The 27,926-nt window shown below is 40.5% G+C and overlaps 1 protein-coding gene across 1 annotated transcript in view; it reads right to left on the bottom strand.

Moving 5' to 3' along the window:
- Positions 1 to 27,926, bottom strand: part of DISC1 (DISC1 scaffold protein) — a 357,611-nt gene that overhangs the window by 269,054 nt on the left and 60,631 nt on the right.

A 27,926-nucleotide genomic window follows, 5' to 3' on the forward strand; every position in this document is an offset into this window, starting at 1 on the left:
GACCTCCAGATTCCTTTCCGTAGTACTCCTTCCTAGGCAGTCATTTCCCATTTTGTACGTGTGCACTGATTGTTCCTTCCTAAATGGAGTTCTGTGCATTTGTCCTTATTGAATTTCATCCTATTTACTTCAGACCATTTCTCCAGTTTTTCCAGATCATTTATCATTATAATCCTATCCTCCAAAGCACTTGCAACCCCATCCCAGCTTGGTATCATCCGCAAACTTTATAAATGTACTCTCTCTGCCATTATCTAAATGATTGAAAATACTGAACAGGACCCGGAACTGATCCCTGTGGGACCCCCACTTGTTATGCCCTTCCAGCATGACTGTGAACCACTGATAACTACTCTCTGGGAACGGTTTTCCAACCAGTTTATGCACCCATCTTATAGTAGCTCCATCTAGGTTGCATTTCCCTAGTTTGTTTATGAGAAGGTCATATGAGACAGTATCAAAAGCATTACTAAAGTCAAGATATACCACGTCTACTACTTTCCCCCTATCCACAAGGCTTGTTACCCTGTCAAAGGTATGCCATCATGTGCCAGCAATGCCTCTCTGCCATGTACATTGGCCAAACCGGACAGTCTCTACGCAAAAGAATTAATGGACACAAATCTGACAGCAGGAATCAAAATACTCAAAAACCAGTGGGAGAACACTTTAACCTGTCTGGTCATTCAATGACAGACCTGCAGGTGGCTATATTACAACAGAAAAACTTCAAAAACAGACTCCAACGAGAGACTGCTGAGCTGGAATTGATATGCAAACTAGACACAATCAACTCAGGATTGAATAAGGACTGGGAATGGCTGAGCCATTACAAACATTGAATCTATCTCCCCTTGTAAGTATTCTCACACTTCTTATCAAACTGTCTGTACTGGGCTATCTTGATTATCACTTCAAAAGTTTTTTTTCCTCTTACTTAATTGGCCTCTCAGAGTTGGTAAGACACCTCTCAGAGTTGGTAAGACAACTCCCACCTGTTTATGCTCTCTGTATGTGTGTATATATATATCCTCAATATTTATTCCACTCTATATGCATCCGAAGAAGTGGGCTGTAGTCCATGAAAGCTTATGCGCTAATAAATTTGTTAGTCTCTAAGGTGCCACAAATACTCCTGTTCTTTTTGTGGATACAGACTAACACGGCTGCTACTCTGAAACCTGTCAAAGAAAGCTATCAGGTTGGTTTGACATGATTTGTTCTTGACAAATCAATGCTGACTGTTACTTTTACTTATATTCTAGATGTTTGCAGATCGATTGCTTGATTATTTGCTCCATTATCTTTCCAGGTACAGAAGTTAAGCTGACGGGTCTGTAATTCCCCAGATCGTCCTTATTTCCCTTTTTATAGATTGGCACTATATTTGCCCTTTTCCAGTCTTCTGGAATCTCTCCCATACAGGGGATATTCATATCTTTACATATAATGTCACTACATACATTTCACTATGATATTATTGACTAGTGAATTATTAGTTTTCAAATGATACCACACAATGCATATTTTGTACAAAGATCATTACAATGGTGTGCAAGGCATGAATGCTTAGTGTCACAGGCCCCAAATGATTACTTATGGTTTTTGTTCAGTGCTTGGCATCCTATGTCTTTTCAAATGTGCATGAAAAAATGAGACCATTTTAGTAAGTAAGTATGACAGGGTACAGAGACACTACCATGGCAAATAAGCAGTTAACAACTCAGGCTTACACAGGTGCTTCAGGAGGGGGGTATAAAACCTAACTGTTTTAGGAACAGGCAGGGAGAGGCTATTGTCTAACCTAGAGTTATGGGTTAGAAACCTTGAACTGATCAAGAAAAACATTGTTACATTCCGATGCTTTAACTGTTGTTCCGTAACATGACTGCTAACCCTGTGTTTTTGTGTCGAGTTGTTTCACCAGCCTACACTTATCTTCTTAGACCTCAGGATATCATAGAGGTTATTTTTGGAAGAAATACAGATGAAGGAATTCAAAGGTCAATTTATTATCTCTCTGTCTCATTAATTCTCAGATGTACTATGTTTCATACTTGCAAGTGTACATGGCATTCAATTAATTTCTACTACCAGACATTTCAAAATACTTTGTTCTGATGGTGTTTTATAAAAATGTTGCTGGCCTCATCTGCTACTCCTCTCTCAAAACCAAACAATCTTTTATCCTTTCTGTGTTAGTCACTATAATCCTGCAGTCTTCTCTAATCAACCTTTTAAAGGAACTTTTCTTTTCTTTTCCTTTTCCTTTTTTTTTTTTTTAAACCACCAGCCTATCTATCAGTTTATTAAGCAGCAAAATACAAACAGCAAAAATACATCTTTTCTTAGGAAATGTAACTATATGCAATGTACATAGCAGCCAAGTACTATGTTTAGTTATTAACTGTAATTGTTTACACTGAGCATAAGTATCCTTCCTGCAGTGATGCAAGCCAAAAATAAAGCAAATAGTTTAACTGATGGCTGGTAAAAAGCAATTGCTACCTTATATTTTATATACTGATGCTTTGAAATTGCATCTTAAGTACTTCAAAATTGCTTCATATAAAAACAGAAGTAAATGAACTGTTTACATTGCTATCACACTAGGTAATCAATTGAGAAATTGTTTAGATCTGGAAAGCAAGCTACAGGTTATAATGACCATTATTTTGGTGCAGAATCTGTTAGTGTTTGGGAAACAGAGGCATTATCTCTGACCTTTATTTGGGATTGATTTATTTCAATATTTTATTTATTTAAATGTTTGAGCCTTCACCTTAACTCCCCAATTCATCAACAAGCTCTGGAATTCACTGAGGGTCTTGCTGGTATTGCAATAATAAGCTGAAAATTATAAAACAAAGCTGGGGGGAAATGATTCCTTTACAGCACAACCATGAATTTATGCTCTGCCATCTGCTTCACAGACACTATCATCACCAAGGATAGAAAGTTCGCTGGCACCAAACTGAGGCCCTGCATGTCAGAACGAATCATTTCTAGACCTCATTAGAGGATAAATTGGAAAGTCTTTGTGCAAAACAGGGCATAAGATAATCAAAGTGGAAAGTCATCTGTCCTCAACTAAGACCTTGCTAAACTCACATGCCTCAATTTGCCCTATCACTTACACTGGTGAGAATCGGGGGGAGGGCGGGGGGAGAGGGGTGGATCAATTAAATCCAGTGGTGTTATATTGTTGCCATGATACCTGGTATCTTAAAGCTCCAGTCTTGAAGCCACATGATTATTCAGAAATGCCAACTTTCATTTTAAAAACAGCACGTTTCTAGTCCTCAAGGTTGCAGAGAAAAGCTTAAAAACATACCCCAAATACTGAAAAACCAGAAGACAGACAAAAATAACCCCAAATTTATCATTTTCTAAAATGTCATGATTTTTAAGCCAATCGTATAATATTTTGGTGCCTGATTCATGATTTTTGTGCACTTGAGGTTGGCAAAGAAGAATCAAACCCATTAAGTACCTACTTTTCTGAATTCAAAGCCTATATAAGTCTAATGATTAAATACATTGAAAGCATGGAGAAGAGAATGGTATCTCAAACATCACAGGAAAACTAATGTTTTGTTTTCAATACTGCTGGATTTCTGACTATGAAGACGATATCAAATCCTATGGATTTTGAGAACAAGAAGACTGCAACTTTGCTGGCCCTTGATGTGACTGAAAATGTCCCTTTCACCCAATGGCATTTAAAACTCCTATCAATAGGAACCTGGAAAACAATAATCTCGTGGCCGCATGCTCTAACTTGTTACATTTTCTAGTTCCCAAAAAACAGAGTTGGTGAGGCATAGCATTGCAGTCAAGTGCCATAGATTGGGAAATTGAGATGCTGGCTCTTGAGCATCTTAAAGATACTGAAGCAACTGCCTCAGAGTTCAGCTGAAAGTAGTAGGGCCAAAATGTGTCTATTGTTTCATAATCATTCGTTCTGTGTACACTTTCTTATAGTAGTTTTATGTTAGAACAAAGAATTGACCTTTTATTGCCACATCAATCTATGGATTTTGTGCTGTTTACAATGAAAGAAACTGAGATGGGATGGAATCATTTTAACGCAATTGCCCTCAACAAATGCTACAATAAAATCTTAAGAAGGATTAGGGAAAAAGCCTTTAGCCCTGAGTGCTTTACATCAATCACCACCAAAATAATGTAAATTTTGTTTAAAATATTCCAGACCCAATCCTTGGCTCTAGCCAAATAAATAAATATATGGAGATATACCTATCTCATTAGAACTGGAAGGGACCCTGAAAGGTTATCGAGTCCAGCCCCCTGCTTTCACTAGCAGGACCAAGTCTGTACTGACATGCATTCAATGCTGTGCAACCCTTTGCTATGATGATCCTCCCACAGCTGGCTACACTATCCCTAAAGGCGTGGGGTAAATGTGCCACAGGCTCAGGCAACAAACTGAGATCTAAATATTCTCTCTAAAAATAAATGATCGGTTCCATTAACAAAAGACAACCAGACAACCATAACAAGCTTCTCCAAAACACTCACAATCAAGCAAAATATTCTATATAAGAGGATCAAACTCCTTTTCCCCCCCAGATCTGCACCCAATCTAACACCAACAGAGGGAAGAACCAGCAGTGAGGTGGCTTTCATTAAAGAGTATATCTTGCATGAGTGTTATTTCCTGTGCAATTGAGAGTCTTTGTTGATGACTAGGATAAAGACTCTGTGCTTGGGCCACTGCAGATAGACAAAGGAAGTACTGTTTGAGGATTCTTTGTGGTATTAGGCTGATCAGATGGATCATTTCCAGATAAGCTTCAGACATTATAATGCTGGACCAAACACAAGCTCCTCTTTTTTAAGAATGAGGGCATTGTTGTGCCTTTATTACTGATGACACTGAAGAACACAGGTAGTATTGATTATCCTTTACAATTGGCAGGGGTTCACATTGGTGGACAGTCTGAAGCAGCTACAAGCAACACAGCTGACAAAGGTATTTTTAAAGCCTTGAAAGTAACCATTTTTCTCATTCATTTAATGAGACCCCTGAACCAGTCATTTAGGGATGCACTAATGTGTGGAAACTCAAATGGGTTCGTTTTCCTATTTTCCTGCCCTACTGAAGTCAATGCTGAAAGACCGGGATTAAAAAAAACTCAACTTCAGTCTCTCTCTATCCTTTACAGCAGGAATCCTGCCACCATCTCTGCTCCTGCCCTTGCTATCACCCCCTCACTCACCACTCAGTTCCCTTCCCTCTAAGGGTATGTCTACACTGCAACATAACATCCGTGGCTAGCCTATGTCACCTGACTCAGGCACACGGAGCTTGGGCTGCGGGGCTGTTTAACTGTGGTGTAGACACTCAGGCTCAGGCTGGAGCCCAGGCTCTAGGACCCTGCGAGGTGGGAGGGTCTCAGAGCGCGGGCTGCAGCCTGAGCCCAAACATCTACACTGTGATTAAACAGTCCTGTGAACCCAAGACAGCTGGCACAGGCCAGCTGCAGACGTCTAATTGCAGTGTAGACATACCCTAAGAGAGCAGACAGCCTCAGACTCACAGCATCCCTTTGTTCAGCTTCCAGACAACCCATGCTGTTAAACCACTGCCCTATATTTCTGTCTAGGTACTTACATAGTCCTCATCAGCATAATATCTGAGCACATCATCATGGGAGTTATTCTCACAACACCCCTATGAAGCAGAAAAGTATTAGCTCCATTTTACAGATGGAAAACTGAGACAAGGTAGAGTAAGTGACTTGCCCAAAGTCACATAGGATGCTTATGGCCAAACCAGGAACTGAATTCAAATCTCCTGAATCCCTGTCTACTGCCCTATCCTCCAGAGTATCCAGACACCATGAGGATGGTTTGGTTCCAATATCTCCTCAAGTTCCAGCTCTTTCCTTTCCTACAATATTAGCTGCATGCCACCTTTTCCTGTCTCTTTCCTGTCTGATAGGGAGACTGCGATGCAGTACCAGGGGAAAGAAGAAAACATTAGGCATAGAGACAAGCAAACATGAATAATTTCCACCAGAAGAGAAATGGAGATGCGGGTCTGAAATGATTCCTATTAAGGCTCCCAACCCAGATCCTTCTCTTCCCAGCCGCCAGGGATCTTTTCCTCCTACACGCACACCCTAGTAACAATCCAGAAAACTAGCAAGTCCTTGAAGTGTGTAACACTAGAATTTCCTAAGAGTATAGAATGTAAGTTTTATAGCAGATTTACTTAAGAGTCTGACAGCATAAATAAACCCATTCTTGGAGTTTAATATTTCAGTTGTTCTAAATCATATAAAAAAATGAAACATGACATACTGGCAGTTAAGGATTTTTTCCTTTTACATTTAAATTGAATCCGCTAGTTTTCATTTAAACTTTCAACAAAAGTAAAATTCTCAATGTTTCAGATACTCTTTTGTTAATGACTTGGACAAGCTTACTGTAGCTTATGTTTTAAATCTGGAATATTGCACAGGACATCAAGCCTTTCACCTGAAGGGTGCTGGTTCAATCCCAGGTCAGGCGAGCAGCTTCTGGCCCCCTCCCTCTGCCTCAGCTGATGTTCACATCCATCTGGATGGTGCTCCGTCAGCGACAGAGTCGTGGATGGTCTGGCCTGGTGGTGGAGCTAGTCCAGCTCTATCAGGAGCAGCTGTGCTCATTAGGTTACCAGGAGAATGGCTCTGGTGCAGGGTAAGCCCCGGACATGTCCCTACATCACAGAAGTCTATACTACCAAAGCCATCACATAACCCCCTTTCAGTCTGTGACTTCACGTTAGGGCTGTTATAGTGCTTGAGAAGTTCATACTTGGTTGGTGAAATCTAAGGAGAGAACTCACAACCAGTTTGGGGTTTATGCCCTGCTTCTTAAAAGTCTGCCTTGAGGTTGGTACTCATGCTCTTAAGCCACTCCAGACAGCCTGACAGAGATAACAATGGGTTAAGCTGAAAGGACAATCATTGTGCTGGGGGGGGACTGTTACTCGTGGCTTTCCTCAAGGATCGGTCTTGGGACTGATCTTATTTAATACTTTCATTGATAATCTTGGCACAAAAAGTAGAAGTATGCTAATGAAATTGACTGATCACACAAAGTTGAAAGGCATCATCAGTATATAGGAGTATTGGATGGGATTCTATGATGGGGATGCTTGCGATAGCCAGTGACTGGGCTTGATGACCCAGGAGGGCCCTTCCAGTCCTATAAAAATAATATAGTACTGTACTGAGTGTATCTACTCCCGTTCTTCATTGATTCATACAGTATCTGAAACTTGTTTACATGTAAGGTGCCACAAAACACAAAATGGTTTTAAATGTGTCAAGTTTTTGGAATGATCAGCCCTGTATTAATCTAATGTATATACTGAATAAATCATGCCCTGTTTGCTTTTCATACTTCTTGTCGGTATCTCATTTCCAATTAAAGTGATGTGATGTTTGAACTTCCTATATGGCTTTACAGTAAGGATAGTCTAGACTAAGATGCCATTGAAAGATGCTTTAGAGTAAAAACAAGCAGGTGTTTTATCCACATTATTTGATATCCACATTATTTTGTAAGCAGTGTTGACAGTGTCATTACATATTATTTTTACTACATTAAATCCTACAGAAATAAAGATAAACATGCCCTATAGATTCCAGTAGGAATTTTCATTAAAAAAAGAAAATATATACAGCATTAACATGTAGAAATAATCTATATTATGCTTTATGTATTATACAGCTAAATTATACTCTTCAAGAGATTCCTACAAACAAGGAAGACAGCAGAAAGCAATACAGATCTTTACCTGCCTATAGTTCAGATCTCTCTATGTGGATCTGGTTAGAGAAAGACTGTAGGAGAGATTTCCAAATCCACATTGTTCAAATACGAGGTCAGGAGGCAACTATCTGTTAGTTTCATATTGAGGGGGACTGAACAAAAATCCCCCACACATTGACAAAAATCTCTAAGCCAAAATCTCCCTTTCCTCATCACTTCGAGAAAAGTTGCAAGTCATCAATGGGAAACTGGAGATGACTATAATTAATCAATGTCAGTGAAATATGATGGACTTTCCACACACAGTTGCATAATATGCCATGATGATTGTTTTCAAAAAGCAAGTTTTGAGCACTAAGGAATAAATAAAAGGCATTTGTCTGGGTTTTTAATTCAGGAATTTTATGATTATGGAGTCAGTCAGATATATTGTCCTATACTCTATTTAGCCATGTATGGGTTCTTTGTTCCCCCTTCAAACAAAGAACAGACTCCTTAGTTATTTCTAACTTGAGTATACACAGAATACCATCCTTAACTAGACTGTCTGAAACACATTTATTTTTGTGATGGAAGTCCAAGAATATAATAGATAACATGAAGGAGTGATCCACAATGGATTATCCCTGTAATTTAAAATATGCCATGCTATGAAAAAGCACACCAAAAAAGCACATATTCCAGTCTAAGAAACATCAATGAACAGGTGCAGATAAAGTCACCTATCAAAAGTGCCAAAATTGAAATCTGACAGAGGATTAAGTAGATTTTTTTAAATTTATATTCTGAAATGCCCCTCTCGACTATTCTATGTGGAGGAAACAAGTCACCAATTGAAGACAAGTCACCAGCTGAACATCAGGATCACTTGAAAACACAGATCAATTAGAAGGCATGATCTTTTCTCTTCTGTGGCAAGAGAAACTGTGATAACTAAATTTGTTAGTCTCTAAGGTGCCACAAGTACTCCTGTTCTTTTTGTGATAACAGAAGTCATTCTCTCTACAATTCTACATTGTAGCCTACCATTTATGGTTATTGAACAAAGAGAACAGTTTACAAACATTTGAAATTTGTTTACAAACTATTCAGAGAAATTTGGATCAATTCACAGAGAGCTACATTTATTCACAACAAATAATTTGACTAGATTTAATAACCTGAAACATTACTGTATAACCATATATGGTTATACAGTAGTATGGTCATCATATACCTCTTATGCTAGATGATCCATCAAGTGATTCTTACTTTGTAAATAGCTAAAGAATTTTGCAGCAGATTGTATGTAAGTCTTTGCTAACCTGTGTCATAGTGGAACTGAAAATCAGGTGTCCAAAATGGTTTTTCTTCCCTGACATGCATATGACATGCCATCATGTGCTTCCACCCTGTTCATATTTTGGATAAATAGTTTCTGTTCCATTGTTCCGAACTAGGCAAACAGCTCCCTGTAACTAGCAAAGAAACAGACAGGAGTAGGAGTTCTGTCCCCAAACTACCATAGTCTTTTAATGGATTTAAAATCTTCCAGAGAGAGAGAGACCCATATCCATTATGTTCTTGAATATTAATGTTTGCTCTGGGACTTTTACATAAGCAGATATACACTGTGTGGAAATATGTGAAAACCCAGACATCTCCCTAAACTGGTGGCTCTGCACTCAAAGTGGCTGCTGCAAATCTGATATTCTACTTAAAGGAGGAAATAATTTTTTGAACTGGCCTTCATTCAAACCCATGTCAGAATGGAAAAATTCCAAATTTGCAGCTCCTTATGCTAAAAATATCTTTTTGGCCAAACTTTTCCCTATAAGCCTATGGATCTTCACTGTGGAAGAAGAGCAGACCCAACATACAGCTCTTTGGAGCAGAGACTATCTTACTACGTATGGCAGATGCCTAGAAAATTGTGGGCACTACCATAAAACAACACATAAAAATGACATAATTTGTAATGTGGGAGAATACGGCAGAATTTGATGTTGGTGATTTAGTAGGTAGCACCTGTGTCTCTGAATCAGTACTAAACCAATACTTCAATATGGCATCAGAGGCACTGACCATGTGCTTTAAACCACAAAGCAGTTTGGAATACTGACAGATTGGGGATTGGAGAAGCCCAAATTCCAGCGCCAGCTAGAGTGCACACAACAGAAAGGGAAGGAGGGAGGCAATTAACAGCATGTAGGGGAGGGAGCCAGGACTGGAAGCAAGAACCTAAAGACTCAGTCACAAAGTATCAAAACTTGTGTGCGCGCCAGGGACTGAAAACTAATGTTCTAGAAGTGTCAGTAGAGTCTCAAATTTCCATCTATCTTTCTGCATTTCTAAAGAATTTATCATGGTAGTATCTAAATCTCATGAGATTCCTTTTTGAGGGAAAAAATAAAATGTAGAATTCCTTGATTTCCCTATGGGATCCTGACAAAATAATCAATTCCATCCCTGCTGGGAAAGTTCCTTTTCACTGAAAAAAACCCAGAAGACATTAAAACACAAAACCTCACAAACCCAGTTATGGTTTCCTCAACACATGTTCCTGAAGCAGCCTCAGAACAGTGGCTGTCAGCCAAAATATCATAAGACCCTGCAAACTCTAGGCACAAAATAATACTAAACAAAATAAACAGGCCTATTTTTAGAAGAGGGGAGTGTCAAAGAAGTCCATATAGAAATCTATTCCCTTCTATAGCCCACAATATTTTTATCAGGATACTTATGAAGTTTCTTTTTAAAAAATGTTAATATATATGGAATTGTACAAAGAGAGTTATAAAAAGATACTTTCTCGAAGGGAGTACTGTCTACTGGTAGAACATAAGACAGGGAGTCCAGACTCCTGGGTTTTATTCCCAGCACTTACTCTATTTTACTGTGTGATATGAGCTTATGCAAGCCACCTAATTTTTTTGTGTTCCAAGTTCCTGCATCCATAAACGGTGAATTATAATACCTACTCCACAAAGGCCTTATTATGTTTATTAATGTTGGCAAAACTTTGAGTTCCTCAGATAAAAGGCGCTGCTATAATTGCAAAATATTAACTTCTCATTGCACAACAAATGTCTGTCTATATCCCTTTAGTAATCTGCCCTTTTTTAAAAGTTAGTGCCCTTTTGTTCCTCTATAGGACCCTATTCCCTACTGAAAGCTGTTTAGCCTCATGGAGTCACCTCTTAATCTCCTCACTTCAAAGGAAGATAAAACCTACTCTCTCTTTCCTATTTGAACAACAAAAGATCCTTGGGTCCTTTTATCATCCTAGTTACATCCCCACCATCTTTTTTTCATTTTTATAATATTCTTTTCAGCTCAGCTCTGCAGCAGTAGTCAGAACGACTGTTATATTCTCAGCGCAAAATACGGTTTAGGGTGCACAAAAGGCCCTCTGAACCACGTAAGACACCGGCTAGGACTGCACTGGAGGGCCTTCAGATAGGTCAATGTAAAGGAGGCCAAAAACGCTTCACTTGTGCAAGTTTAGTGGACTAAAATTCCACTTGGTTCCCAATTCAATGAAGCACTTAAGCATGTGCATAACTTTAGGCATGTGTTTAAGTCCCATTGACTTCAAGCATGTGCTTAAGGGCCTTGTTCAACTGAGGGCACAGAGAGATAGCAGTTGCTATTCAATGACAGCTGCTCCAAATAAGATGGAAAAGGAGGCCAACCACCAATACCCTTCCTCCTAACTACTATTACTACAACAGCACGTGGAGACACATAGCATTCTGCATAGCTTGGAATATTAAACTAACCTGAATGGAGTACAACAGTCCTAATGCAGCCTCACTAGTATCTATGGCACAATGGTAGAGCACTGAATTGTTTATCAGGAGACTTGGGTTCTATTTCCATCTCTGCAACTGACCTGCTATGTAATGTCAGACAAGTCACTTCACCTCTCTGTACCAGTTTATTCCCCCATCTATAAATCAAAGGCCTATCCTCCTTTGTAAAGTGGGTTTGAGAACTATGGATGAAAAGTACTAGATAAGAGCTAGAGATTTTTATTATTATATATAGTCCTACAATATTTTTTCCCCCACTTTACCTACTGGATGTGTGTTAAAATTAAATTGTACTGCTGCACTTAAAAATACAACACAAAAATGCTCTAAGTTACCCCAAAAGCACCTTTTTAGTATTTGCATAAATCTAAATAAAATAAAATAAATATCCACCCAAAGAGAAATGCCAAAGGCAGAGGGTAAGTCTTTAGTAAAATACATATACAAAATTGCATAGTAAAATTACACGATTCCTAGGAGCTAATAAAACTGTTTAGTGAGTATTTGGGGAAGTATAACATTTTATATATCCCAGAAATGTCATGGTAGGAAGACTGCACTTCCCCTTGCAGACTCACTTTGCTTCTCTTTGCCTCCACCATCCTTTTGGCTGCCTATGACTGGACAGTTTGAGCCAGGTCATGGTAGCATAGACCGATCAGACAGTTGTTCTCACTGCTCTTATCATTCCTGGCAGTTCAGAGGCTTTTATTTAATTCACTATAGCTCAGTAACTGGAGTCTCTCAGGCTTACAAACAAACAGGCTTAGATCCCACAACTGCTTCTCTTACCTACTAAATGGTCAAATAGTTCCAATCAGACCTCACAAAAAGCACTAGAACCTTTGACCACAGTAGAAGAGAAGGCTGAAATTATAGCAGTCAGTCTGTGAAATCACTGACTGTCATTTTCTAATTTTAAGCTACTTCTGTGCAACTGCAAGTCTTCTTTCTTCAGTAAAGTCTGGCTAGAATGTGTACTCTTTTAGCTGAAGTGCCAGAACTGTGGAAAGGCAACAGTTCCACCCTGCTTATATCATTCTCAACATACCCCACACAATCACTGCTTTATAGTTTGTCAGCTGTTCACTGCCCACCAGCCCTTTACTCTATTCCAGCATTATTTCTGGTTAATAGTCACCACAAAGTAAATACAAAACAAAGAAACTGTTACACGCGCGCAAGCACACACACACACACACCACCCCTCCCATCCTGAGTGACAGGTTCTCCACAGGTTTTACTGCACGCTGAAATCTTTACTATGTTTAACTGCCTTGTTATGGACATAAGATAAAAACATAAATTATACAGGGGGGTGAATGTATAGAGAAGAAAAGAAACAACCAAGGAAAGTTAGAATTTGAAAATAAAGTGTTAACAGGTTCAGGGAGGGAGTATCTAAAAGGAGAAAAGGTTAAAACAAAGCAAGTAGATTTAACATTAAAAGTCCATTCTAGGAAAACAGTGCCAATTATAAAAAGATTAATTAAAATAAGTGTTCCAGCTGTGATTTGAACAGTAGTCATTTCTAAGCCATCTATTCCTTAGCAATGGAGGGTACATGAAAACCTCACCATGTTATTGCTAAAGGGTTCACATTTCAACACGTATCTTCTTCCAAACAATAAGCTTCTGTCAAGTTAGCGTTCTATCAAATCTGTCAATTGCAACTTATTTTGCGCTACAGGACAAGCTGACACATCGTGTAAAGGTCAAGTGGAAAAATGTCACTTCCACTACATCAATGTCATCAACTGGTAAAGGTCATTCCATCTAATACATCACAACTATAAAAAATAACTTTGTTGCAATCTACATCATGAGAAAACTATTCAGGACCTTTTTTCTCTCAAATGTTTGTTCGAAACCATAGTAAACCAACGTTCCTGTTGTCCTTTTCTTGTAATCCATACAAGAACTGTAAATCCATTTAGAACAGGTTACCTACAGGATCCATTGTCTTTGCTTAGGCAGTAAATATGTGGAATAATGAAGAGATTTCCCATAGCTATTAACAGTAACTCTCTCTATCAAATCCCAAAAATTCAGGACATTTATTGGAAATAATATTTGACATTTCTGAAGTTCCTGTCATATGAGGATCTCAGAGGGCTTTACAATCTTTAATTAAGCTTCACAATATATCTGCAAGGTATATAATAATATGCCCATTTTACAGATGAGTAAACTATGGCAAAGAAAAGTGACTTACCTAAGGTTACACAGAAAGCCAGGGGAATCATTAGACCAAACAAGCTAATACACAAAAGAAAAGTTTAATATCTGTATTCTCTTTGCTATGTTTTCAGCCATTTGTGCATGGATAAGAGCATTCTCCATTATATTATGACTTCAACTTGCTTCTCCAGTGAAATCATTATCCTATTCGTGATATCACAGTAAGTTACCCTTAATACAATGTAAAATTAATTCATATGGAAATTAATGCAATGTTAACTAAAGCGATTTGATTGTAATGCAAGAACGGGGAGAAATCTGTTTAATCTAGTGCTTACATAACCCTCATCACCACAGAACATGTAGAAGACTCTGCTTAAGTAATAATGGAGGAGAGTTGGAGAGAAGATGCATGAGTTCATCTAATATGGTTACTGCAATTCAAATAGGTCTCTGTGCCTTACAGTATAAACTCAGAGCCCAGGATTAGCACAAGATTCAAAACACTAACCAATGGGACACAGATCAAGTGGTGGCAGGGCACGGTTTGGAGAAGCTATGTCCCAGTCAACAAGCAGAAAATTGGGGGGATTCTACATGCTGGGTTAAAAATCCATTCCTCAACATACCACGCAGCACTCTACTGTTAAGTAATACTGCAGTTAATACACTAACTGCAACAAAGCTGGAATCCCAACACTTAATGAAATTGTTCAAAAGCCATTAATTTCCCAAATGCCAGATTAAGTTGCACTAATACAATTCTGGCTAGAAAGTTCACATACCTTGAGCACACACACTAAAGTATGGAGTTAAAGAGACCAAACATAATATAATAATAAAATAATAATAATAATAATAATAATATATGGAGATATCCTATCTCCTAGAACTGGAAGGGACCTCGAAAGGTCATCGAGTCCAGCCCCCTGCCTTCACTAGCAGGACCAAGTACTGATTTTGCCCCAGATCCCTAAGTGGCCCCCTCAAGGATTGAACTCACAACCCTAGATTTAGCAGGCCAATGCTCAACCCACAGTTCTGTATGTACACTACAGGCTGAACAATACGGACCTGATCCTCTTGACAGTGAAGCTAATGGGAGTTTTGTCTTTGAGTTTAGTGGCAGGAAGATCAGATCCTATGTACAAGCAAGCACAAGTTCCAGTTATTATGAAGCAATTCTGAAATTATGGTCTCTTCAGGTTTTAAAACTTCACTTTCTTAAACAAAACACAGCACTACACACTACTGTAAATCTCTTTTGGGTTTTCATTTCACAGTGCAACTCAGGAGCCTGGAGCAATGCAAGAGATGATGTGGCATTCTTTCTGAAACAGCCTCAGTACTGCCATCAGGTGCCACAGTAAGGAAGTGCAGCTATATGTATTTCTTTGTTTTGCCCTCTGGCAACAATGGGTCAAATGTGTCTAATTGTTCAAAGATTCTCAATAATGGTACTATCAAGACCTGTGCTGTGAAACTAAAAAAAAAACCTCTTATGAGTTGTAGTTTTCTTCACTGACAAGCACTGTGATTGGTTCAACTTGAGGTTCCAGTGCTATCATGTAGCAGCAGCAGATTATGTATGAAGGTTTAGCAACAAATGGATAAAAGAATCACAAGGAAAAATGTATTGTTTTCTAGCTATTCAATAAAGGCAAGACAGGGAACCAAATATTTATAAGAAAGACTCAAATTTGTAGGCTCTCTTATCATTGCACTTGCAGAAATTCCCTTGAGACATGGATATTTTATACCAGGTGTATTACCTCTATATAATGAATTATTTCTTATTCTGCATACATAATCTACATTTACTCAGAAATTTAATTTAATAAATGCATTACTGTGTAAAGAAAAATTACTTCTGGACAACATTTTCAAACTTGAGTGCCCAAAGGTAGGTTCCAAAATCCACATTTAGTTGCCTAAATATAAGGAATCTGATTTTCAGAGCTGCTGAGAACTCACAGATCGCACTGATATCAATGGGAGCCTGAGGTGTACAGCATCTCTGAATATCAGGACTCTGATTTAGTAGCCTAAACATGGATTTAGGAGCCTAATTTTTGCTACCCAAGTGTGAAAATGTTTGTCATATATATATATATGTATATAATCGTAATCTTAAAACAAGAGTTGTCTGTCGATTAGACTATGGACCATTTAGTGCAAGTATCTTTCCTACAGCAGCACCAAGTGCCAGATGTTTCAATACTTCAAAGGCAAAAAATATCCACTAATGCAACTAGACAATGCTATCTATGGTGCTGATGTTGGGAATTTCCTTCAGACCCCTTCAGGCAATCAGATAACACCCTGAATTATGACGTTTGAATACTGTAGATTATAAAGCTGGAAATGTCAAAGATGATAATGGAGTTATCCAAACCCTTTAAAAAAAATCCAGCCACAGTACATGTCTAAATAACCTCTTGTGGCAGTGTGCTTCAAAAAAAGCAGCATCAGCCATTCCTATCCATTGCTAGTTATTGGTTCCATCTCCAAGATATAACAATGAAGTCTTTGAGACTGACTTTCAGATTTGTAAGCCTGTAGTTACATTGCTTGCAATATGCATTCCCAATTGCCAACACTGTACGCACAAATGCAGTGTTCACACAAACAACTGGCCAGTAAGACACACAACTTCAATAATACTTGTGCTTTAATAAAAACTAAATCAAAATTTCAGAATTTGGCCTAAAGTAAACCAGGATCAAAATACTGAGGTATTAAACACCTGCAACTTCCACTGAAATTGCAGATGCTCAGCGCCAATCAGGATCAAGCTGTATGTTTGTTTTGCACAGACAAGACCTTGGTATAAAGTAGGAAACCAGGCACAACACTGCTCCCCTGGAATGGAAACCAAGCACAGAGTAGCGTAATATATAAAGTGCTTGCATCATGCTTCAGAAATAGTGAATTAAAATGCTGCCCTTATAGAAAATTCCTATAGAATGTTATCCTTTCTACAGGCTTTTTGAATATCCTATAGAGATTATATCCATTATCAAACTGTACAGGATGTTCAAACAACCTATAGAAAGGGTAACATTTCCTAGTAAATTCTTTGTTTCTAGAGTAATATCTTTAGAATCGTATTTCATTTCATCCCTATTAAATTCTATAGGACTTTTCCATAATACTGTTAAAGTTGTACAGTTAGAATTATAATTTCTATTAATTTTCTTCCATCACTGTAATTAATTAATGTAAAATGCACAAAAGGAACAGTGACATCCAAAAAACTTCACTTATAATAAAAAGGGTCAAGTTGGAAAAGGGACAGATGAGCCACTTGTAGTCCTCTCTCCCCCCCTCCTAATTTTCATGAATGAACCCCTGGGAACAATTGGAGTAGAATGGGAGAAACAAGTTAGAACTGTGTATGTCTTATTTAATATGTTCATTAAATGAGTAATCCTTTTCTAATGTGGCTGGTTTTACAGCTATCCTATCTTTATGTGGCTGAATTTTTCTTTTCTAGCTTGGCTTTATTTTACATACATGTACAATGTTTTGAATCATAGAAGATTAGGATTGGAAGAGACCTCAGGAGGTCATCTAGTCCAACCCCCTACTCAAAGCAGGTCCAACAAGCTGGGCCTTAAAAACCTCTAAGGATGGAGATTCCACCACCTCCCTAGGTAACCCATTCCAGTACTTCACCACCCTCCTAGTGAAATAGTGTTTCCTAATATCCAACCTAGACCTCCCCCACTGCAACTTGAGACCATTGGTCCTTGTTCTTTCATGTGCCATCACTGAGAACAGCCGAGTTCCATCCTCTTTGGAACCCCCCTTCAGGTAGTTGAAGGCTGCTATCAAATCCCCCCTCACTCTTCTCTTCAGCAGACTAAACAAGCCCAGTTCCCTCAGTGTCTCTTCATTTACCTAATACATTAGAGATAGGCTCAAGCCAGGAAATTTGGACCCAAACTTCTCCAAATTCTGGAGGAAAGTGGCAAAATGGGCTTTTCGCCAAGTCAGCTAGCCCTATTAATTATTTGAAGGCAAGATTTTTTTGGTCTGAGCTCCCTAATTCCTGTGCAGATACTCCAGGCCAACTGGGTTTGATGCTGCTCTAGCTCTCTTGATTACTTCTGCAGCGATGTGCAACACCAGTCAAACGTCAACAGTGCAGCAAACTGCTACCAGATATCCTGTCACACTAGAGCATAAACTGGAAGATGATAGTGTGTGTCTCAGTCAGCAGCAAGTAAGTGGGAAGGGAAGGAATGGGTAGCTGCAGAGGGTGTCTTTGAAGCCAGGTCAGAAGGGAGGCAAGCAGACAGCAGTGGGAGCAGAAAGGTTGCTGGGCTGGGTCATTGGAATCAGAGATAAGAAAGAAGGCAATGAAGGAGCATGGGTTTACAGTTACTCCTGGGGGAATTCTGCACCAAAAAAAATTAAAAATTCTGTGCACAGTATTTTAAAATTCTGCAAAATTCTGCATATTTTATTTGTCAAAATGACATAATCTAATCACTCCAGTTTCAACTATTTTTGGTCATTTATTTCATAATACCTGTCAGCAAGTATGTCTGTAACAATACAGACAACAAAAAAGATTCAGGACAAATAGATTTCTTACTAGACATATTAATACAGAACTCTGAGTAATAAATCATTTAAACAACAATACTGAACCGTAATTCCCACATCCCTGAGAAGCGGTGCAAAGGCTTGAAGGAGTCAGGGGTAATGGAGATGCTGAGGGAGAGGCCAGTAAATTGCTGGGAAAGAGTCTGGGTTGTGAACTTGAAGGGTTGTTGGGTAAGGGTGGGAAAAGTATGGAACAGGTTTTTTTTGGGGGGGGGGGGGAAGGAGGGATTGTTAGGGAGCTTGCCCCGTGCAGAACCTGGCTGACCCCTAACCTCTCCCCTATCCACATATGTCCCTCCACCCCCACTCCGACACCCACTCCCCCCATGTCCTGGCACCCTCTTCCCCTGTCCCTGTGTGGCTCTGTGCCCCCTCCTCCATCCTCATGTGTCTGTCAGAGCCGTAACAAGGAATTTTTGCACCCGAGGCAAGGGCCGGCTCCAGGCTCTTCGGCGGCGGGTCCGAGTCCCTCCGATCATGACTTTTTTTTTTCCCCTCCGCCCCGCCACTTCGCTTTGCGCGCCCAAGGCAAGTGCCTCGCTCGCCTCACCCTTGTTACGGCACCAGTCTCTGTGCCCCCACTCAGCCACCCCCTGTCCCTATGTAACTCTGCACCCACTCCCATCACCATGTGGCCCTGCACCTCCCTCCCCACTGTGGCCCTATGCCTTCACTTCCATTCAACCCCTGCCCCAGTCTGTCCTCCACGACTAGTCCTTATGAGCCCCTGTCTGACATCCCCCCAGCATGCCACGCTGTTTGTCTCCCCATAGCATCTATTCCTTAACTGGCCTGACAGGCACTGTGAAGAAGTCAGGCTCTCTCTTCCTTAGCTGGCCGGGAGCTGCTGCTTTATTCTATCACCACAGCGCCCTCTGGTGGGCAAAAGGCAGAACTGCAGCAACATTTCTGCAGAAGCTTTTTTCTTCACAAAAAAATTTAAAATCTGCGGGGCTCATTAATCATGCACGGGTGAAGAAGCACAGAATTCCCCCAGGAGTATACAGTGGACTGAAGAGGGGAGACGGTTGCAGTAGGAGGTTCTGCAATAAGGGTGAAAGGGCTAGGGAAGGAGTCAACATGAAGGAGCTTTCTAGGACCACTTTATACTGGGATGCAAGGACAGAAAGCGGCAGGAGGCAGGTTCCGATCCAGGAGAGAGGATGGGGAGGAGGCAAAGGTGTCAGAGCCCTACCAATTACTTAAGTCACTGCCATCTCAGAAAACACAGAAAATGTTTGGGAGGCATTTTTCTTGTTTTTTGTTTGTCTTTTACACAAACTACTCCTCAATAATTAACAAAAAAGAAAAAAAGACAGGCAGAGCATGAACCAGAGGTGCCCTAGCATTCTCTGAATCACTCTAGAGCAGGCATAGACACAGATGCCTCTGCATCTTCCAGTCTCAACATTGCCAATCTTCCTGGCAAACAGAAAAGATTCTCTTTCCCCCACCCCCCATGAGATTCTGAAGGTTCTGCAAGTTCTCTTTCAGAAAGAGAATATGAGAATTCAAATTTCTTTGATCTGATTCCCTGCACAATCTCACACAATCATGCCCTGCTAAGAATTTCATTTTTCAACATCCTTCCATGTACCTCATCTTTGAGGATACTAATTCTTCCACTTCATCAGAATACTTCAGTTATTTCTATATCTACAGTAAAAAAAAAATGCCTTTAATCCAGCCTCATTTGTTATTCCTCCCAGTTTAAATTCTTGTCATCCCTGTAGTCATCTTGCATCACATGTAAAGAACCCACTCCTGCAAAGTGCTCTCCACTCTCAATTCCTCCCGTCTTCACTGGGAGCTGGGTGCTCAGTACTTTCCAGAATCAGGCCCAAAGTACAAAATACATGAGGGGTGGCAAAAATGTCACCTGTGGGACAAAAGTAGCCTGCTACCAAATTCATTTTAACTGCTTCCGGAGATCACACATTCAACATGCAACGTTTCATTTTGATCTGAGCCAATACAAAACATGCTGGCTCAGTCGTTGCCCAGATAAACAAGGGCCATGTTCACCACTCAGAAACCAAAGCAGGGGCAAAAAGCATGGTCTCAACAAAATTTCTGTTCTTTCCTGTGAATCATTCTCCCCTCCCTACTTCTCGGTTCACTGTTGACAATGCCACTCATGACTTTATCTTAAGATTTTGGCTCATGCTAAAGTTAGAGCTCGTCTACACTGGCACTACTAACGTGCTGCCCCAGAAGTGCTTTAACAAGCCTTGTGTGGTTGCGGCAGAGCGCTGGAAGAGCTACAAACCCACCTCAACGAGGGGTACGGCTCCCAGCGCTGGTGCACTGTCCACACTGGCACTTTACAGCGCTGAAACTTGCTGCGGTCAGGGGGGTGTTTTTTCACACCCCTGAGCAAGAAAGTTGCAGCGCTGTAAATTGCCAGTGGAGACAAGCAGCTTTTAGTCTCCCAGTGAAACAAGAAGCTGCGGCCTGGAGTATTCGTTGGAATTATTTTATATTGCAAAACTTTGCACTTAGACATGAATTTGAATGTTGTGCTAATACGTTGTATGTGTTTTACTGTTGCATTTTTATTTGTTAATGTGAGCTGTCTCTTTAAGCATAGGGCATGGTAGATTTCCTGTGAGCCTGGAAGAGATTATGCCTCCCTGTCCTCCAGACTCTCCCTGTGTAAACTGCAAAGAGACCAGAACTTGATTTAATAAAAGGTTCTCTCCAGAAAGCAAGCCTCATTTTCAAAGGTGTAACATTACCATTTACAGGGTACTGGGTGCCTCACAGCATCACTAATGAGTTATAAAGCCTTTCATCTAGACTTCACAGTCTGAATCCTGTCCAGTCCAGTTCAGTATGGATGAAGAATTGTTCCCATCTAATAGATGCTGGATAGCCCCTATACAAGATGAGTCCCAGTTCCAACTTCTAACCCACCACTATATTTAGCACTAAATTACTCTTCACAGCAGGGTCTGTCTCTTGCTAAGTGTTTACACGCTGCCTAGTACAATAGGGCCTTAATCACAGCTGAAACCTCCTGAGAGCTCCTGCAGCAGGGGCCAAAATCACCTCACTATAAATTTTTGAAAGCTGGTAACACTAATTGTCATGCATACACTGGGAGTGGGCAGGGGAGGGTTCGGAAATCAAACTAACCAAATAACAAGATTTATTTTTTTTTTATAAAATCTCATGATTTTGTGGCCAGTCTCATGATTATTTGAGATCTGATTAACTGGGGAGTGGAGTATGTCATGCACTTTGTTGCTTCTGCAGGCACACACCAGAGGATCCTTACATCCCTTCATTCCCCACAAGTTCCCACCCTCCTCTATTTCAGGGACTGTTTGTAGTCCCTTTTCCCCTTCCCCAGACCCAAGGCTCTGTGTCCCCCATTCCCCATATGCCAGGGTCTCACATATGGGGCTCTATGCCCCCCCCCCATGATCCCTTCAGCCACCTGCATGGGCTCTGTGTCCTCCACACTTCCTCCTCCCATACCATTGCCCCTCATTTTCCCCTATGCCAGAGGCTCTGTGTGCTCCCCATTCTCCCCACCACCAGGGACTCCGTATGGCCCCCATTTACTTACACACACACACACACACACACTCAGGGTGTCAGCATTTTAAATTGTATTCAGATGTTAGATAGAGGTGATGTGGCGGGTATTGTTTTGTTGGAATGTGATAATGGCTGCCATATCAACCAGTTCTTTGATCTGTAGTTAACAGCAGAGCTGGTTGAAGTTGTTGGGGCCAGGTCTACACTTACAGACCTACATCAGTATAACTACATCGCTCAGGGATGTGAAAAATCCTAACCCCCCCATGTAGTACCGCTTCTCGGGGAGGTAGATTAAGTACACCAACGGGAGACGCTCTCCCGTCAGCACAGTAGTAACATCACTAAAGTGCTATAGCAGCACTATATGTGAAAACAAGCCCTGGGTCTGCTAACCACATTCCAGGGGCTCAGTGAATCCCCTATTTTCACCTCTTCCAGGTTTCAATGAAATCAGTAGGGTTCTGCCCACTGTGACTGAAACATGCCCTGTATGCAGTGGTGGTGTAGCCATGTTGGTCCCAGGATACTAGAGAGACAAGGGAACCTGCACAACACCTTCAAAAGACAAGCTTTAATTTATAAAACTTTGCTAGCTACTACAAATCATGAACTGACCTGACACACTGGAATTACAGTTTATTACAACAATATATAAGCCACTCCCACCCAGCTTTTTTTTCCCCTTTCCCTCCGGTGATTGGAGAGATTAATGGGCCACTTCACCTTGAATGGTCTCTTGAAATATGTGCTAACTACTTATACTAAACAGTCTGTTCCATCTTGTACTTAGCTGTGACACTCTGAGTACATTTTCCAGACCTGAAGAAGAGCTCTGTGTGGCTCAAATACTTGTCTCTTTCTCCAATAAAAGCTAGTACAGTAAGAGATATTACCTCATCCACCTTGTCTCTGGAACATTCCCTGACATTTTCAAATTGGTCAAATATAGCATTTAAAAGTTATCACGTTTACATCCAAGTAAGCAAAAAGACAGACAGGTACGTCTACATGGCAAGCAAAAACTTGCGGCAGTGAGTCTCAGAGCCTGGGTCTACAGACTTGGACTCACGGGGCTCGTGCTACAGTGCTAAAAATAGCAGCATTAGATGTTGGGACTCAGGTGGAACTCCGGCTCTGAAGCCCAGGGAGGGGGGGGTGGACTTCTCTATTAGAGTTGTAATCTTCAACAGCCATATTTCTCAGGTGCAGCCAAGGTGTGTTTGGTGCAGGACCTGACTAGGTGTTGGTGGCCAAGGTGGCATAAAATCTCTCTTGCGGGTCTCCAATTCTGGGATCAGCCAGGGAACTCGTGTAATGAACATCGTAGAATCAGGTCCAATTAATACAGACACAAGAATAAAGGAAGTTTGTGGAGAAACTACCTGTTAAATTGTCAGCCAACTTATTTCTTCTGAATAATCTTGAAAATAAAGTTAGTGTACGTATTCCTGAAATCCAATAAATCCCAGATAGTAAATGCAAAAGAATTGTGAAATAGAGAAAAAAAATTAGGAATGTGAAATATGGAAATATTGAGCCAAGTTTTCTGTTGATATTTTGAAAAATTCTAAGGCTATAGCTAGGTTTACAGTACAGCTTATGTGGGCAGAACTTATGTCACTCAGGGGTATAAATAAACTAACCCCCTGAACGACATAAGTTACACTGACATAAGCGCCAGTGTGGACAGCGCTATGTCAGCGAGAGCGCTTCTCTTGCAGATATAGCTTCTGCTGCTCACAGAGATGGTTTTATTCCAATCAGCTCTCTCCCATCAGCATAGAGTGTCTTCACCAGACATGCCGCACGTACATGTAAACATGCCCTAAGTTAGACAAGAACATTTCACAGTCATCTGATATGATAGAAGAAAATAATTTCCAAATGCTAAGTGTTTTTTAAAACTTCTCTTTAAAAGCATAAAGCTCTTCTGACCTGAACAAAAAGCCAGATCAAACAGAATTTGTTTAGTTCTTGTGCTTAAGGTTTATATTTCATTTCTCCGTGATGTTGTTCATTTCAAAAATTGCACTATTTTACAAATGTGGAGAGGTTGCCCAATTGATTTTCCCATGGATAAGAAAAACCGTGAATAAGCCATACTGAAGAGGAAAATGAAAATGATTCATTGTCTGAAGTCTTAGTTTCTTTTCCCTCCATGAGTTAAGGAGAAATCCATCAACCTAATGGATATAAGCTAAGTCTAAACACATTTATATTCCAGATTTTCAGTTCAGTTACTCAAGGTTATATAGTCTTGTTTTCAAACAGTGATACTTTATTTTGTATGTATGTTTTTTCCTCTCATCTCAACTTCCTGCTACTTCAAATGAAAAGTTCCCGCCTATTGCATCTGGAAACTTAGCTAGTGTAATCCTCCAATAAATAATTTTATAATTATAATATCTGTCAATTACTTTATAGAAAGCCATAACTTTATTTCACAAGTCAAATTTGTACCTTCCAACAGTAAAATAAATTTAAAATTCCAAATCAGTAGCAGCTTCAAAGCTCAAGCATTTAGCTGACCCAGAATTACTCTCTCATAGAACTCTTTGGCTAATCATAATTTCAGGAACTTGGGTAACCCAAAATCCTACAATAGCAAAAATAAATAAAAAAATATAAAACCTGAAATGAACTTGACACTGATATCAGCTACTATTCTGATCCAATCACTACCGCCTCCCCTTTCTTTCTTTCATTGCCCAATTCAGCATTTTTTCTTTTTAAATAAAGATATTGCATGATTTAATTAAAAGATTGGACAGTCTATCTAAATGCATTAGCTCTGCCCTACGTCATCCTTTGTGGTGGAATATTGCCATATAAAGTGATCTGTGCTACCCTTTTTCTATCATTACTCTCAGAAATGAAAACATTTTAACTCAGGAAATTAAATAATTAATAAATGTGCCTACAATCCAAAATTAACCCTACCTGACTGTCTTGTGAGATGACAGCCAAGACTGAGAAATAAAACACCCCCAAACTGTTCCTATGGTCTTGTCTACACTCAGATTTAAAAGTCCTGTTTTAAACACTTGTTAGCTAATGTGTGTTTACAAATCTAGTGTAGATAAGAGTGTAGACTTGCAGATACTACACTGGTTGAGTTAAAGCATGGGCTCCCATGTAGGCTTTCACTCAAGCAGCTTAGCATGTGTGCTTTGTCTTTACTAGACTTATAGTACACGTTAGCCAATACATACTCACCACATGCCTTTAAATCCCAGTCTAGATAATACATATAAGGAGCAGAGTTGAAGAGAGGACTGTTCAGTATTTAGCTATTGTATTTATATTTCTTCACAGGTTAGTTGCATTGAATCCAACATTTTTAGTTTAGTAAGATTTAATTCCTCTTGTTGTTACTTTTGTAAGCCTAGAGAGTGGAATTTAGTTTACAATTAAAGAGTTTTGCATTTGCTCTACCAAGTTCATAGTATACCAGGTTACCCTGCTTTGGAGGCTATCATCAAGAGTGGTGTGAGTGGCACTCAGTTTTCTCATTTAATAATCATCAAGGCTGCAACTCTAGGGAAAAAGTCATGAAGAGTTCACTGATCTGGTCCCTTGTGTTGTGACAACCTTGTCAACGAGATTCTCCTGTTCTCTATTACCCTCCCACGCAGCTTAGAATTTCATTCTGCAGCTCCCCAATCAGTTTGTTCAACTTATTACCACATACAGACAGCAAGTGTGAAAAATAGGGATGGGGAGTAATAGGAGCCTATATAAGAAAAAGACCCAAAAATCGGAACTGTCCCTATAAAAATCGGGACATCTGGTCACCCTATGTCCAGGATAAAAGTCCAGTCCTAGTATTAAGATTAGGTACGCGGATGGACAGAAGGAAAGACTATCTAGGTCCACACAGTTATTTAAAATTTGTATGCGCTAGTGTTTTGCTTTTCAATTTTTTAAATGGGTTTACAGTTAAATTTCCTGTTGCTGTCTTCGTTCATCCATTATGTACACTAGTTATCCTCTAGGTGTAAAAAAAATAATAATAAAGTATCTCCTGAACTCCTTTACTGCCTGATCTTGTTTAAAATTACATAATACACAGGTGAATCAGTTTCCCCTCTATTTATATATTTTACAGAACTGCATAAATTTTTAAGTCTCCTCTTAATTAATTTTCTGTATAAAAGTTGCCTCATGATTATAATTAAGGCTGTGAGTTTGTTACGGATTCCCTGACTTTCCATGACCTTTGTGACTTTTACAGCGAAACAGTGCGCCTGGCCCGATAGCAACTCAGGCAGTCCCTGCGCCAGTCGCACCAGCCACTGCTCGGGCAGTCTCAGATCACCATGCCCCTTACCCACCAGCAGCAGCAGAGTTTGGGTGTGGGAGGGCCGGGGCATGGGAGAGGGTGGGGTGGGCTCTGAGCCACGCTTACCTGGGGGGCTCCCTAGAAGTGTTAACATCCCCCTCACTCAGCGGCTAGGCGGAGGCGTGGCCAGGCAGCTCTGCACGCTGCCTCTACCTGCAGGCACCGCCCCCGCAGCTCCCATTGGCCACAGTTCCCGGCCAATGGGAGCTGTAAATTCGGTGCTCTGGTCAGAGGCAGCATGCAGAGCTGCCTGGCCACGCCGCCGCCTAGGAGCTGAGCAAGGGGAATGTCACTGTTTCTGGGGAGCTCCACAGGTAAGTGCCGCCCAGAACCCGTCTCACCCCATCCTGTGCCCCAAACCCCTGCTCCCTCCCATACCCAAACTCTTCTGCTGCTGGGGGGGGGGGGAGGAGGTGCAGAGCCATGCAGGAAGCCTGCCAGCCCTGCCAAACCCCCCACTCCCCCCCCAGCACCAGCGAGGGTCCTGGGCCGCATGTCGTCACCTGCCCCCTCAGCTCCCACACCGCTCCCACCAGCACCCGCACACACACCACCCCCCAAGTTTTAGTCAGGGGTATATATTAAAAGTAATGGACAGGTTGTCATAACTATAAAGGGAAGGGTAATAGCTGTCCTGTGTACAGTACTATAAAACCCCTCCTGGCCAGAGACTCCAAAATCCTTTTCCCCGTAAAGGGTTAAGAAGCTCAGGTAACCTGGCTGGCATCTGACCTAAAGGACCAATAAGGGGACAAGATACTTTCAAATCTTGGGGGGGGGAAGGCTGTTGTTTGTGTTCTTTGTTGGGGAGTGTGTTCTTTCTCGGGACTGAGAGGGACCAGACATCAATCCAGGTTCTCCACATCTTTCTAAACAAGTCTCTCCTATTTCAAACTTGTAAGTAAATAGCCAGGCAAGGCGTGTTAGTTTTCCTTTGTTTTTCTCAACTTGTAAATGTACCTTTTACTAGAGTGTTTATCTTTGTTTGCTGTACTTTGAACCTGAGACTAGAGGGGAGTCCTCTGAGCTCTTTAAGTTTGATTACCCTGTAAGGTTAATTTCCATACTGATTTTACAGAGATGATTTTTACCTTTTTCTTTAAATTAAAAGCCTTCTTTTTAAGAACCTGATTGATTTTTCCTTGTTCAAGATCCAAGGGGTTTGGATCTTGATTCACCAGGAGTTGGTGGGAGGAAGGAGGGGAATGGTTAATTTCTCCTTGTTTGGATTTGTTTTCACCAGGGATTTGGTGAAGGTTTTTTCAAGGTTTCCCAGGAATGGAATCCATTGAAATGGTGGAAGCAGAACCAGAGCTAAGCTGGTAGTTAAGCTTAGAAGTTTTCATGCAGGCCCCTACATTTGTACCCTAAAGTTCAAAGTGGGGATCCAGCCTTGACACAGGTCACAGGCCGTGAATTTTTTGTTTACTACCCGTGACCTGTCCGTGACTTTTACTAAAAATACCCATGACTAAAACATAGCGTTAATTATAATCTTTAAGGGCTTTTAGCATCCCTGTTGCCCTCTTCTGTACTTTTCCAAATCATTAGCGCTCTTTCTCTAATACCGTCTCTAGTCTCACTGGGATTTTGGACAGTGCTATATGAACCACTGGGATTTGTGCATGATACCTTTGATATAATCATAGTTCAAAGAC

This window comes from Malaclemys terrapin, chromosome 3 (genome assembly GCF_027887155.1).
Source record: "Malaclemys terrapin pileata isolate rMalTer1 chromosome 3, rMalTer1.hap1, whole genome shotgun sequence".
NCBI lineage: Eukaryota > Metazoa > Chordata > Testudines > Emydidae > Malaclemys > Malaclemys terrapin.